We start from the raw sequence: 13685 nt of genomic DNA on the forward strand, positions 1-13685 counted from the left end.
ACTCAGATTTCTAAGTTGTGATAAGAATGGCAATTCATCTCTGTGATCTTCCTCCCACAACCGTTAACCCAAGTGTCATGGTGAGGAAAACATCAGACTACCCCAATTTGAGAACATTGTACAAAATATCTGACACACTTGCCTCCAAACCGTAAAACAAAACAAAACAAAACATCAAAAACAAGGAAGAGTGAGAAACTGTCAGCCAAGATTAACCTAAGATGTGAAGAATAAAAGTACTGTGGTACCCTGAGTGTGGTTCTTGAATAGAAAAATGTATTAAGTAAAAACAAAGAAAGATATTAGTTGAAAAATGAATTAAGTATAGACTTTAATTAATAATAATCCATCAAGGGACACCTGGGTGGCTCAGTCGGTTAAGCGTCTGCCTTCAGTTCAGGTCATGATCCCAGTGTCCTGGGATTGAATCCCTCATCAGGCTCCCTGCTCAGCGGGGAGTCTACTTCTCCCTCTTCCTGCTGTTCCCCCTACTTATGCTCTGTCTCTCTGACAAATAAATAAAATCTTAAAAAAACGAATGCATGAATACTGATTCATTAATTTTTTGTAATTTTTTAAATTATATTATGTTAGTCACCATACCGTACATCCCTGGTTTTTGATGTGATTTTGACACACCATAGTAATGTAACATGGTAATGATAGGGGAAATTGCATATTATGTATATGGGAATTTTTTGTACTACTTTCACAATTTTTCTGCCAGTCTAAAACTATCCTAAAAGGAATAGTTTATTTTTAAAAGAACGAAGTCCACCTCACTCTTAAATCACATCCTTTGTGGTTTTCAGCTATTGGGTTTGTTTCAACGCCACAGTTTGCAGAGATTGACTCTGCTTTTGATCAGGTAATGTCCCTCTTTCCATCTCATTCAAATATGGATTATTCTATTTACAGGATGTTTGGACAGACGCAAAACACAGAGAGATCAATGATGAGGAAGCCAAGAAAGCATCCTTGTCATTGCCAACACAAGTGGGCATGCAAAGGTAAGAATCCATAACCCTCCATTAGACCACAGATTGTAACACAATCAGAATTTTCTGGGGGTCTTTTAATCCTAGACTTTTAATGAGAACTTTAATAACTTGAACTAGAATCTGTTAATCAGAAAATGTTTTATCTTACCTTTAAGTAATATGTGTATATAGATCTTATTAAGTTGAATGTAATGGATCAGATATGATTTGACCTAGGTTGAAGATTATGAAAGTGTTATGATGCTATTTTATTAAAGCAAAATATGTAATTATAAAGTTTAACATCTGAGATTTGTCTCATGAATTGATATAAATATAAAACTTTTATTTCAAACAACATTTGAGAAGATAGCTACAATACTCAGTCTTGCTTATGTTTCTCTTTTTGACACTCATTTTTATTATTATTCAATTATTTTGGTATTACTTATATTTTGCCTTCCCAGGCTTTAGTCCCACTGAATAATATCTGTGAGATTCAGAAAAGATATATATGAGGGTAGAAGACAAATTTTAGTGGCAATGTTTTGACTAACCAGCTGATCAACTAATATCCACCAATTTGATTGTGAAATGTAGTTTTTGAATGGAAGTGTTACATAAGTAGGATATTTAATAAATAGTAAATGAAACATATGGACCTCAGCATCAATAAATCCAGTTCTTTAAAGATAATTAAGTGTGCGTTCATAATAAGGTAATTTAAACAGAGATTGCGTATTTCTTTCCCCTCCTTAACACAATGTGCACCCTCAAAATTTTGCATTTTTATGATGCATTTTCAAGTTTGTTTTAAATGCCTGAAGTGTTTCAGAAAGAAAAATTATTTATTACAGATTACCCTCAATGTCCCAAGTGGCATCGCGCTGCTCTGAGATTGAGCAGTATTGTGCTGGTTATACTCATTGCCACAGTGATAGGACTAACAATTTGGGGTGAGTAAACTGAAAGCTGTATGTTCAACCTTAGAGATGAATGTATTTCCTTTGGAGTTTCCTTTACCTTTATGTCTCTAACTTTTCCAGAATCATTTTTCACATTTACTTAACATATTCTTTCATTAGTACTTAAACTAAAGTGGTATTAAATGACACAGTTGATAATTTCATTAATAATGAGTATTTTTTTCCCCATATACAGAGGAGGCAACAAACTTGTAAATTTAGAAATCCTATCTGCTTATAATTTTAATTAATTGCTAAATCGTGTGGGTTTGGCAGTCACAATTCTATGAAGTGAAGTTTTATGTTTTGGTAAAAGCACTTAGTTTTATGGAAGTTAATTATTTGGTCCTTTAAATAAAACTTTCGGACTTTAGAAGTAATTTGACATTTTGAAGTTTTGACAAAATTTATCAACTATTTGAAAATTTAAGGCCAAGTTAAATTTAATTTGAATTATTCCTAAAACGAGCTGTACTTCAAGAAGAGCCATAGGTAATTATATCTGCTATTGTTTCTATTTGTTGTGACCTCTTTTTCTTTTTTTCTTTTTACGAGGTGGGGGGTTCAGAGGGAGAGGGAGAGAGAATTTTAAGCAGGTTCCACACCCAGCACAGAGCTCTATATGGGGCTTGATCTCATAACCCTGAGATCATGACTTGAGTGGAAATCAAGTCAGACACTTAACTGACTGAGCCCCCCAGGTACCCCTGTTGTTACCCTCTATGTGTTAGAAATTGGGATAAGCATGTTACATACGTTATTATTAGTCTCGAGACAACTCTAAGTTTGTTAAGCATTTCGCCCTCTTCTGTATGAGTTAACTGAGAAATAGAAAACCTATGTAACCCGTTCAAGATCATACAGCCTTCTAACCTATCATGCCAAACAGACACAAATAGCAATATATTTTGAATTTTTCTTAGATAATTTTAGTTTGTTTCTATTTACTTTTCCATAAGTGGAAATCTCCGGAGTCTCTTAAGTTTATTCATCCTTTGTCAAGTTATAGGGTTGAAACGCTATAGATAAATTTCTTGGCCACCAGTGTGTGCATTCACTTGTAGTTTTGTTTTAACAGATAATTGAAAGGCACAAGCTTGTATTTGTAGAAATCTAATTAGTGTCACTACTTTCCTTCATTTGTTAGTAAGTCATCTCAGTAGCGAGAATGGAACCAAAGATTGCATTGTATGAATACTTCTCCCAGGAAACAGCAGGACAATACAAACTTCACAAGTAAGTGCTTATATTTCATTGCATCGTAGAGGAGGAAAAACTTTTCCTCTACCCTCTTAAGTTTTGTAGCAGGAGGCCTGTGAATTAAACTGTCAAAAGACCAAGTAACAGGAAGAAAAGGTTTATTTGCAGTCATAGGAGACAACAAAAGAAGTAGCTAGTTCTATCTGGTTACAGTGAATGGTTTAGACACCTAGCTTAGTAGGAGAAAGGGAAGGGGAAGAAGCAGCTTCTCTGGAAAAAAAAAATACATTTCTTTAGGAAAGACTAATGGCCTTTTCAAGAGAACAAACTGTAGATAACAAAGTGAGCAATAGTGTCTGTATACACAGGTATGAGCAGCCTTTCCCTCTTCATGGTCACAAAATTCCTCCAGAAAGGGGATTTATGGTAGAGTTCTTAGTCATCTTTTTTTTTTTTTTCTGGGAGTGAACCACTCCAAAGAGGAATTTATGACAACCTCCTATCTCAGAAGGTTCTATTTTTACTCAGATAAGGGAAGCTTGGAGGAGGCTTCTTCCTGCATCTGTTGATTTTATTAGGCATATACAAAATATAGAAAGTCACTAACTCCTAATACCTTCACCAGTCATGGGAGTTTTTCAGGCAAAGCACAGAAAAATAAGGATATGGTTGTGAAGATTTAAATCTATGCCGTCTTTGATAAGTTTCTAGACAGTTTGGTCATCCTCTTCTTCCTGGTACAGAGTGGAAGGACACTCTTAAAAATGGAGATTTCCCTTGTAACTGTAAACGTCTCTTATAAAAGGATAATTTCTACTAGGTGTTCAGACCTTCTGTGTCTGCAGTTTCTTAAAAACAACTACCTCAGGTAAACCCATGCCAAGGAGGCATATTTCGGGTGGTATATTTTGCTCTCCTTCCGCACTCTTGTGCTTCAAACTCTCCAGTGACTTTCCGTAGTGTAAGGACTAGAAGTGTAAGCACTATAAATCAAAGCACTTTAACATTGTTTCCTTCTGAGTCTTGATTTCCTGCAATAGCGGTCTCAGTTCTCACAATGCAACTCTCCCCTTTGCACTCCAGCCTCCAGCAAAACAAACCTCAGTATGGTAACAAAATGCAACATACTCTCTCAGCCTCAAGTCTTTGTTCATTGCTGATCCAATCCATTTCTTTTGGATATTTGTCTCTCTGTTGCAACTTCCTACCCTCTGAACCCTTCTAACACACATACACACACACACACACGCACACACACACACACACAGAGTTCAGACTATAACGCTGATATAATCTGATAAAAATACACATACCTGGTTTTAGTTAAATTTCTTATGTAATAGGAAATTAAAAATAAAATCACCTACATTGGACATTTCTATGTTTTTATTCTGTAACCTGTCTCGTTCTCACTTTGTCCTTTTTTAAAAAAATTGTTTATTTTTTTCTTACTTACCAATACTTATTGTAGAATAAGAAGATTAACCTTTTCTCCCAAGTTACAACTATTTTCGAAGTAAAAAATCTACCCGGAACTATAAACTTGTGCCTTGTTTAAATACCATGAATTATGCCAAAATGTATGTCTAGACCTTAGGTTAAATTTGGATAATTAATAAATGCATTCAAATTAAATATTGATGGCCATAGAGAGTAATGGAAAATAGTATGAAAAAATAACTAATGTGCATGTTTATGTTGGCACTTTTCCCTGAAGACTTTAGTCTTTATATCCCATCTCTGTAATAGGTCGACTCAGTGCTTCTCCATTACGGACATTTCTATATTGCTCCCCATACATTACTCTTCTAGGTTTCTCTAGATCACTTGGAAGCATTAAAGCACTCAAAATTTTCTGCTCTTTTCATCACTTTTGTCTTTGGCATATCGATAATAGTCTCCCACATACCAAATAACTTTTTCTTTTCCAATGGATGAATTTCTTTCCACTTTACCGCATTGCCAAGATCCTGGGCAAGATTCTTTATTGCTGTGGTATGTGATTTTCAGGCAAACAAATAGAAGAGTGAAGGGAAATATTCATGTTTTATTTTAGAGGCCAAAGGCTGCCCCAGCAAAGGTCACGTCACAGTAAACCTCTAAATAAGCACAAGAGCTTAAAGTCATTTATTTCTGTCAATAATTTATGATACTAAATTTCAGCAAAACCAAAATTTGTCCCCAGCTTTGGTCTGAAGTGGGTTTGGAGGTATTTTTCCTTGCCAGTGCAGTTAAAACCTAGCTCATTAATATACTTACTATTTCAATGCCCATGTTGTTACGGCTTATAAAATAAAATGCTCTGGGAGGAGTGTTGTGAAAATCAGGGTAGTTTGCTGATTCAAACAGAGACTTCGTATGGGAAAATTTCCCCAAGTAATATGATTCCTCATTCTATCTCTCAAAGAGCCCTACCGCGGATAACTAACTTTTTACAGAGTATTTTATAGTTTACATTTTCATTTCATCTCATTGAATATATCAGACAAGTTTGTACACAAATTTGTGGATATCTAAAAAATAGGCAATACTGAAGATATACAAAAGTTTAAATAGAATGCAATCAATACCTAGGTACCTACCATTCAGCTTAAAATATAAGAAATTCACTTGAAATATGTGTGCACCTATTTTCAAAAATAGGTTTATTTTCATGCCTATTTCAAATTTTTCCTCTTCAGATATACATGGGCATTGAGGTTATTGGGGTCATGGTGAACAATTTGTTTTACAAAGTTACTGATAGAGCGTATCATGAAATATATATATTTTTGCACCAACAAGGGACTCTGAAAAGGATATATATGTTTTTTTTTTCTACAGTGGTTTTCTCCTCATGCCTTTTAGACTCTGTTTTACTTTAAGTTTCCGTATGCCCTACCACTTATTATATTGGCTGTATTAGTATATAGTATTAGTTCATACCTTGAGTGAGTTCCTTAACCTTTACGTTCGTCTCCTAGTTTATATTTGTTTACTTAACCTTAACTTAAGTATCTTTATTTACAAAATGAGGAATATGAAATTAATAATTTTATCCATCTCATACGTTTCTTGTAAGGAAAGATACTTCATATATTCAAGTGCATAAAAATACAGGAAATTATTTGACATGTAGTAATTACTCAATAGTTATGAATATTTCTGGCATTTATCTCTTCTAAGGACTATTCGTCAGTGGAGAGGGAGTCCTTTTCTTAAAAGTGGGGCAAAATCTTTACTTTTAAGGGAAAAGTTTACAAAATTATTGCAAACGTTTTTGATATTCAAACCTTGCTCTTCTCCTATTTCTTCCTAATTTGCCATTTCAGAAAACCCGAGGCTAAACTTATGCCCTAATAACTGGCCGCAGAAAAAGGGGAAATGCTATAATTTTTTAAAAACCTTTAAATCATGGACCAATAGCCAAAAATCCTGTTTAATAATGAAATCACATCTCTTGATTATCCAAGACAAGGCTGAACTGGTAAGAGCCAATTTGCCATGAAAATGAGCCCCTCTAAAGCTGAGAGAAATAAGTAGGGATTTTTTTTAAGATTTAATTTTTATTTATTTGAGAGGGAGCTAGAACAAGAGAGCAAGTGAGAGAAGGAGAGAGAGAGAGAGAGTGCATGAGCAGGGGGAGGGGCAGAGGGAGAGAGAGAAATAGTCTCCCCACTGAATAGGGACCAGGATGTGGGGCTCAGTCCCAGGACCCTGGGATCATGACCTGAGCTGAAGGCAGATGCTTAAGCGATTGAGCCACCCAGGCACCCCAAAATAGCTTTTATAATTATAGTGCTCATAATGATGGCCATTTATTGAATTCCTAGCACATGCCAGGCCTTGTGGTAGGCATGCTGCAAATGGTATCAAACTTAGTGCTCACAATAACTTTATGAGATAGGCAGTATTTTCCCTATTTCCAGAAGGAGAATCTGCAGAACTTGACAGTTTGCAAAACTTGCCTATTTCACTCAGCCTGTGAATGACAAAGCTGGGATATCAGTGCCATCCTTCCACATTACCTCTTGGACAGAAAGTTACGAGCTCTTTGAACATGATCGGTATCTGGCAATATCCCTAGTATCTTCAGTAGGGAAGATGGGCTCTTCCCCTCGTGGATAGTTTGACCATAGGCACCAGTTTTCCCCAAGACTGCATACTGGCAAGCACTGGGCGGATACTTCTTGCTCCTTTAAGCAGACCTATTCATCCTAGCTTTGCCTTCACGTCCTCGTTGAGCCCCCTCAGCAGCTGCTGTTCACATCATCATCCCCATGAAATCCATTAAGCTTCACATGACTGCACATAATATATATGAGTCATGTGTTTGCCAAACCTCCTGTGTCAGTTTCCTTCCCTAAATACATAGGAAACTTCTTCGGGCTTCTTAAGATTTTCCTGAATAGGGAGATAAATATCAAAACTTTCTGAAGTCTGGATAAAAGTCAGAAGAGGCTATTTTAATAGGTTTAACTCTGTTTCCTCTGGATCCTCTTTCACAGGATTTCATACAGAGTAATATACAAGACGGAATTTACTTTTGGATTGGCTTGAATGTCACCCCCCCCCCAAAAGACATGGACCTGGCTGGATGGCACCCCATTAGATCTGCAGTTGTGAGTATTTAGCATTGAGTCTCTCAGCAGCCACTCCCTACTGGGGGTTGCCTGAAACTCCAGATAGCCAAATGGTTCCATAGACTGAAGACTTTGATCTTTGTTAGTGTGTGAAAGATTAGGAACTTTGTCTTAAGGAAATGAAGTCTCCTAAGCTAATTTATTTTCTTATTTGGGCTTTGAGTTTATCTATAGTGCTAGAGGTAGAAATGGAAAATTGTAGTTAATGTGAAATTCTCTAAATTTCATTTCTTTTGAAGTATTTCTTAAAAGTTTACCAAACAATCCTCATTTTGATTAGTAGGAAGGCTTCAGTTATTGGGAAACACTAAGGAATATGTTATACATAATACAACAAATAGCATTTGACTCTTTTTAAATACTGTCCCCCCAGTCAACAATATGTGTATCTACTTTTATGCACCTCATTCACTTCTTTTTTTTTAAATATTTTTTTATTATATTATGTTAGTCACCATACAGTACATCCCTGGTTTTTGATGTAAAGTTCGATGATTCATTAGTTGCGTATAACACCCAGTGCACCATGCAATACGTGCCGTCCTTACTACCCAACACCAGCCTATCCTATTCCCCCACCCCCCTCCCCTCTGAGGCCCTCAGTTTGTTTCTCATAGTCCATAGTCTCTCATGCTTCATTCCCCCTTCTGATTACCCCCCTTTCTTTATCCCTTTCTTCTCCTACCGATCTTCCTAGTTCTTATGTTCCATAGATGAGTGAAACCATATGATAATTGTCTTTCTCTGCTTGACTTATTTCACTTAGCATTATCTCCTCCATTGCCTTCCATGTTGCAGCAAATGTTGAGAAATCGTTCTTTTGATGGCTGAGTAATATTCCATTGTATATATGGACCACAACTTCTCGTTCACTTCTGCTTAAATTCCATGGATAGAGAGTGCTAAAACCTTTGGGGGTTAGGCACCAATCCCCAAAACCAGGCAGAGAAGCTCCTGGGGGTCCAAGGTGAAACTCTCTACTCTCAGTATCAAGGTTTCAGGCATCATGAAAAGTTAATTCCACTTCTTGAAAATGTGGAATTTTGTTGTGTCTCTCAAAGAGATGTGAAGATAAGGGGATTTAGGAAAACTATAGATGCTCTGGAGTGATAGAGCAGGCCTACCCGACTGGCTGAGAGTAGGAAAAAAAAATGCTCTGAAACAGAGAAAGTCACCCTTCAAATGAATATTCTTATCCAGAGACTATTTACAATATTTCTTGTTAAAATTTACACTCCCCACCCATGCCATCATACTCTCTATATATCAAACACTTAATTAATTTTATAACTTACCATTGGTTCTTTCTTTCTTTTTTAAGATTTTATTTATTTATTTGGCAGAGAGAGAGAGAGAGAGAGCGAGCGAGCACAAGCAGGGGGATTGGCAGGCAGAGGGAGAGGGAGAAGCAGGTTCCCCAGGGAGCAGAGAGCCCGATGATGCAGGACTCGATCCCAAGACCCTGGGATCATGACCTGAGCTGAAGGCAGGCGCTTAACCGACAGAGCCTCCCAGGCAGCCCACCTTTGATTATCAAATGTATCATCATGTTTTTAAAGTGATGCTCTGTCAATCCACTTGCAAACTTGCTTAGAATTATTAATTTACCAATCTTGTTTTTAAAACTGGGTTTTTTTTCCCTGATTTTTGTAGATGTCTTGTGGCTTATTTGTTTAAGACAAGAGAAGGTGGCTTAAAATATGGAAAAACAGAACAGGGGAGTTTTCCTTCTTTTGTATAAAGGGTAAAGGATTTGGGTATACCCATATATACACAAATGCACAGAAATTCTCTTGCTGAGGTGTCTATGAGGGTTTAAAATCCTTTTAAAGTGAGGAGGTCTTCTCCTCTATTGCTCACTCTAACTTTCACTCTGTCCCTCATTCTGTCTGGGGTTACTGTTGCCACATTTAACGTGTAAAGTCTAGATATACCATTCTTTCTTAGGATCTCTTGTAGGAGTAAGGAGGCTTATTATAGGCAAACAGTGAAGGAAGATTTTTGAAAGGTGTGACACTTGGGATTTGGGTCAGGAAAATGAAAAGGGTAATAGTTTATTTTTTTTACAGAAAATTGGTTTAATACTTTCTGAAAGACAGACATATTTTTAGATGTGTTGATATTTCTAAATCTTAGAATGATAAATATGATATTGTCTGTTATAAAGTTGTATCATTCCATTGTTGCAGATACACAAAAAGTTGCATCAGGAATCTTTGGAGTAATACAATGAACTTTTCTCCTAAAGGGCAGGACTGTCCTCTGTCTTAGTCCACTTGGGCTCCTATGACAAACTACCACAGACTGGGTAGCTTACAAGCAACAGAAATTTATTTCTCACTGTTCTGGAAAATTGGACTCCAAGATCAAGATCTCAGCATGGTCATGTTTTCGTGAAGGCCCTCTTCCTGGTTTGTAGGCATGTGAGGACATGGTGGAAGGGGCTAGGGATCTCTCTAGAGTCTTTTTTATAAGGAATTATGAGGGTTCCACCTCATGATTTAAGCACCTCCCAAAGGCCCCATTTCCTTTTTTTTTTTAATGATTTTTTATTATATTATGTTAGTCACCATACAGTACATCCCCGGTTTCCGATGTAAGCAAAGGCCCCATTTCCTAATACATCACTTTTATGGGTTAGGATTGTAACACATGAATTTTGGGGGGAACACAAACATTCAGACTGTAACAGATAACAGTCCTCTAAGATCTTTATTTTTCTGTATGATCACATGGAATTGGGAAACCGGTGCTTCTTATTCACATTTTTATTTTAATTCCACACAGCCTTTCCGTTTACGGATGACCATTTTTGATTACAAAACTATTTGGAGCAACTACCTTTATTAAAGAAGTCATTTTGTAACAGGCGTTCCTTGTCTGAAAATTAGTGTCTTAGATCTCCAGCTTGGACAGTACATCCCTCCTAAGGAGGGAGAAAACGTACAAAATATACACGATTGTGTTTTTAGCTGAATGAGAACAGAATGTTTCTTTTTCCTCTACAGATTTCAAGTCCTGGGCCCGGCTGAGGATAACGCCTGTGCTGTGGTAACAAAGAAGGGTGTGTTTTCTGAAAAATGTTGCAATCAGAGTTACTGGATTTGTCAACACGTGATTTCTGCAGACAATGACCTCTAAGCTGACCCCAGGTTATCCTTCCCATAAAAACCATTTAACAAGGACATTTAAAATTTATGTATTTTTGTCAAAACACATTATTTCTTCAACACATATTATACAACATATATATGATGATGATAAAGGTGTAGATTTGTGTCACCCTCAATCCGGGCAATCAGCCTCAACTCATCCCAAGCTCTACTTGGTCACTGGTGCTGTATTTCCACAGCTACCCCCTATTCATTTTGGTGGCTGTTTTAGACAGAAACTGTCCCTTTGTCTACTCAATAATTCTCTCCTCGAGGCGCCTGGGTGGCTCAGTCTGTTAAGCTTGGACTCCTGATTTTGGCTCAGGTCATGATCTCGGGGTCATAGGATCGAGCCCTGTGCCGATGGTGGGGGAGTCTGCTTGGATTCTTTCTTTTTCCTCTCCCTCTGCCCCTCCTCCCTCCCTAAATAAATAAATAAATAAAAATAAAATCTTTTAAAAAATTCCCTTCATTTCTCATTCACCATTAGCAAAGGAGCTTTTCTCCCCTCCCCCACTACTGGTCTAGACAATTGTCTGCATCTTACTGATTTCTTTTTCCTCTTTTTCCATTTCCAAAAAAGGAGTATCCCTCTGTCTGTCTAAATCAAATTTCTAAGTCTACATTTGGGATTGCATCTCTTTTCATTTTGTCAAGGAGTTTCCCTCTTCCATCATCTCCGCTCTGACCTCTCTTTTCTTCCACCTCCTTTTCTTTCAGCAATGAAACATGCAAGAGCACAAACAAATTTTCCCTGAACCGCATGTGGCTTCCAGTTTCTGCCCAGTTTCTCCCACCTCTTCTAAGTCAAACCTCCTAGAAATTGTTTCTACTTGCTTTTTCCTCTTCCCACCTCCCATTCCACGTTCTTCTAAAATCTGGTTTCTGCTTTTCCTACTTCACTAAAGTGTTCTCACTATGTCACAAACGTTTTTCTTCTAGCAAAACACAAGATGTTTTAGCTTTCATTTTAACTCTCAGCAGTGTTGCTTGTTATTGACCTGTCCTTTCTTCTAGAAATACTCTCTAACCTCAGCATCTATGACACAATGCTCTCTTGAATCTGTGTCTATGTCTCCTGCCATTGCTCCTCAGTTTTTTCTGAAGCATCTCTTCTCTCTTCTGATCTCTTCAATACTGACATTCCTCAGAGTTTTGGGTGAATTCTCAATCATACGCAGTTCTTGGCTAAACTCACCCACACTGTAAGTTCTATTGTCATCAATTTATTGATAACTCCCAAACCCATATTTCTTAATTTTTTTTAAAAGATTTTATTTATTTATTTGACAGAGAGAGACAGCCAGCGAGAGAGGGAACACAAGCAGGGGGAGTGGGAGAGGAAGAAGCAGGCTCCCAGTGGGGGAGCCTGATGTGGGGCTCGTTCCCATAAGGCTGGGATCACGCCCTGAGCCGAAGGCAGACGCTTTAACGACTGAGCCACCCAGGCGCCCCCCAAACCCATATTTCTAACCCAGACCTTATTACAGCTTTTTGTCCACTGGACATCTCTATTTGGACATCTCAAAGCCACTCAGCCTTCACATGTTAAAAATTAAACTCATTAGCTTAGCGAATGGCAGCAACGTGGCCATTAGTCCAAGTCAAAGTCCTTGGAGTCAACCATGACTTCTTTCTTTACACCCTCGATATTCAAACCCTCATTTAAATCCCCTCAATTTTACCACGTAATTATTTCTGAATCCATCTACATATCTTCAGACCCACCCTCTAGTCCTGGATTCCCACAACAGTTGTTTTGTCTGCTTCTAGTTTTGTCTGCCAACGTTCATTCTCCATATTTTGTCTGCAGTGATAGTCTAAACCTCATATCAGGCCACATTACTCATTACTTAATTCCCTGGAGGGGCTTTTCATTGCTTAAATCTTTGAGCATCTCCTACCAAACTCTTTGTGTCTTGGTTCCGCTTCATTCCTCCTCCACGCCGTGCGTGTAATCATGCAGACACCCTAAATTTTTCAGTTTCTCAAATATGTCATGCTTTCTCTTGCCTCAAATCTAATCATATTTTTGCCTCAGCTTGACATTCCTCCCTTTCATATTCGCCTTTTTAACTCTTGCTTATTTTTCAGAAGGCCAGTTAAATACCATTTGGTGCAAAATATTTCCTTAACCCTTCTCTACTCCAAACTAAATTATATGCATTTGATGTATATTTTCATAGTTTCCTGTACTTATCTTAACATTTAATACCCTATTTTTTGACCATTGTTTAATTATTTGTATTTATTAATGTACTGTCAACTCTGGAAGGACATGATCCTCATTATTGTATGGGAGAGACAAGGTGCCTGACGCATGATGAATTATAAATAAGTACTTGTTATGTTGTTGAGATTATTTGTAACATGTTGTATTGTTTCCCCAGTACAACTTTTTCTAGTTGTGCTGAGCTTCCCTTAGCCTAGATGATCATAATCTGTGTGTAGAGAAATCAGCCACTCTGGGTTTTTTTTTTCAATAAAGGTCAGTGTTAGGTGTACATGTACTAATAAATGAAGTTTTCCAGGTTTGTTGTTTGTTTGTTTTTGTTTTTGACCTAGAACCTACGTTGAGACTTGGAGCAGAGAGGTTATTACATTAATGTTTGTCAATTAAATATGAAATCACCAATGGGAAGCCTACTTTAAAGTCTTAGATCTAGTAAGAGAAAAACTTAAAGGTCATACATGAATTAAAAAAAATTATGGCAAATTGATATGTGTGAACAGAAGTCATTATCGTTTACAGGGAATGAAATATAA

The 13685-nt window shown here is 37.2% G+C and overlaps 1 long non-coding RNA gene across 5 annotated transcripts in view; it reads left to right on the forward strand.

The window, feature by feature from the left end:
- LOC121105395 overlaps positions 1-13451 on the forward strand; it is a 31539-nt gene extending 18088 nt beyond the window's left edge. For 4 of the 5 annotated variants that reach the window (XR_005837852.1, XR_005837848.1, XR_005837850.1 and 1 more), the window contains 5 exons: positions 919-1010; positions 1838-1936; positions 3093-3181; positions 7633-7746; positions 10776-13451. This is a non-coding gene — a long non-coding RNA (uncharacterized LOC121105395). Of the gene's footprint in view, positions 1-918; positions 1011-1837; positions 1937-3092; positions 3182-6456; positions 6612-7632; positions 7747-10775 lie in introns of all 5 variants that reach the window. The other variant, XR_005837849.1, reaches the window with a different exon arrangement.
- The last annotated feature ends 234 nt before the right edge of the window (positions 13452-13685 follow it).

This window comes from Ursus maritimus, unplaced genomic scaffold (genome assembly GCF_017311325.1).
Source record: "Ursus maritimus isolate PB19 unplaced genomic scaffold, ASM1731132v1 scaffold_26, whole genome shotgun sequence".
In the NCBI taxonomy this organism is placed as follows: domain Eukaryota; kingdom Metazoa; phylum Chordata; class Mammalia; order Carnivora; family Ursidae; genus Ursus; species Ursus maritimus.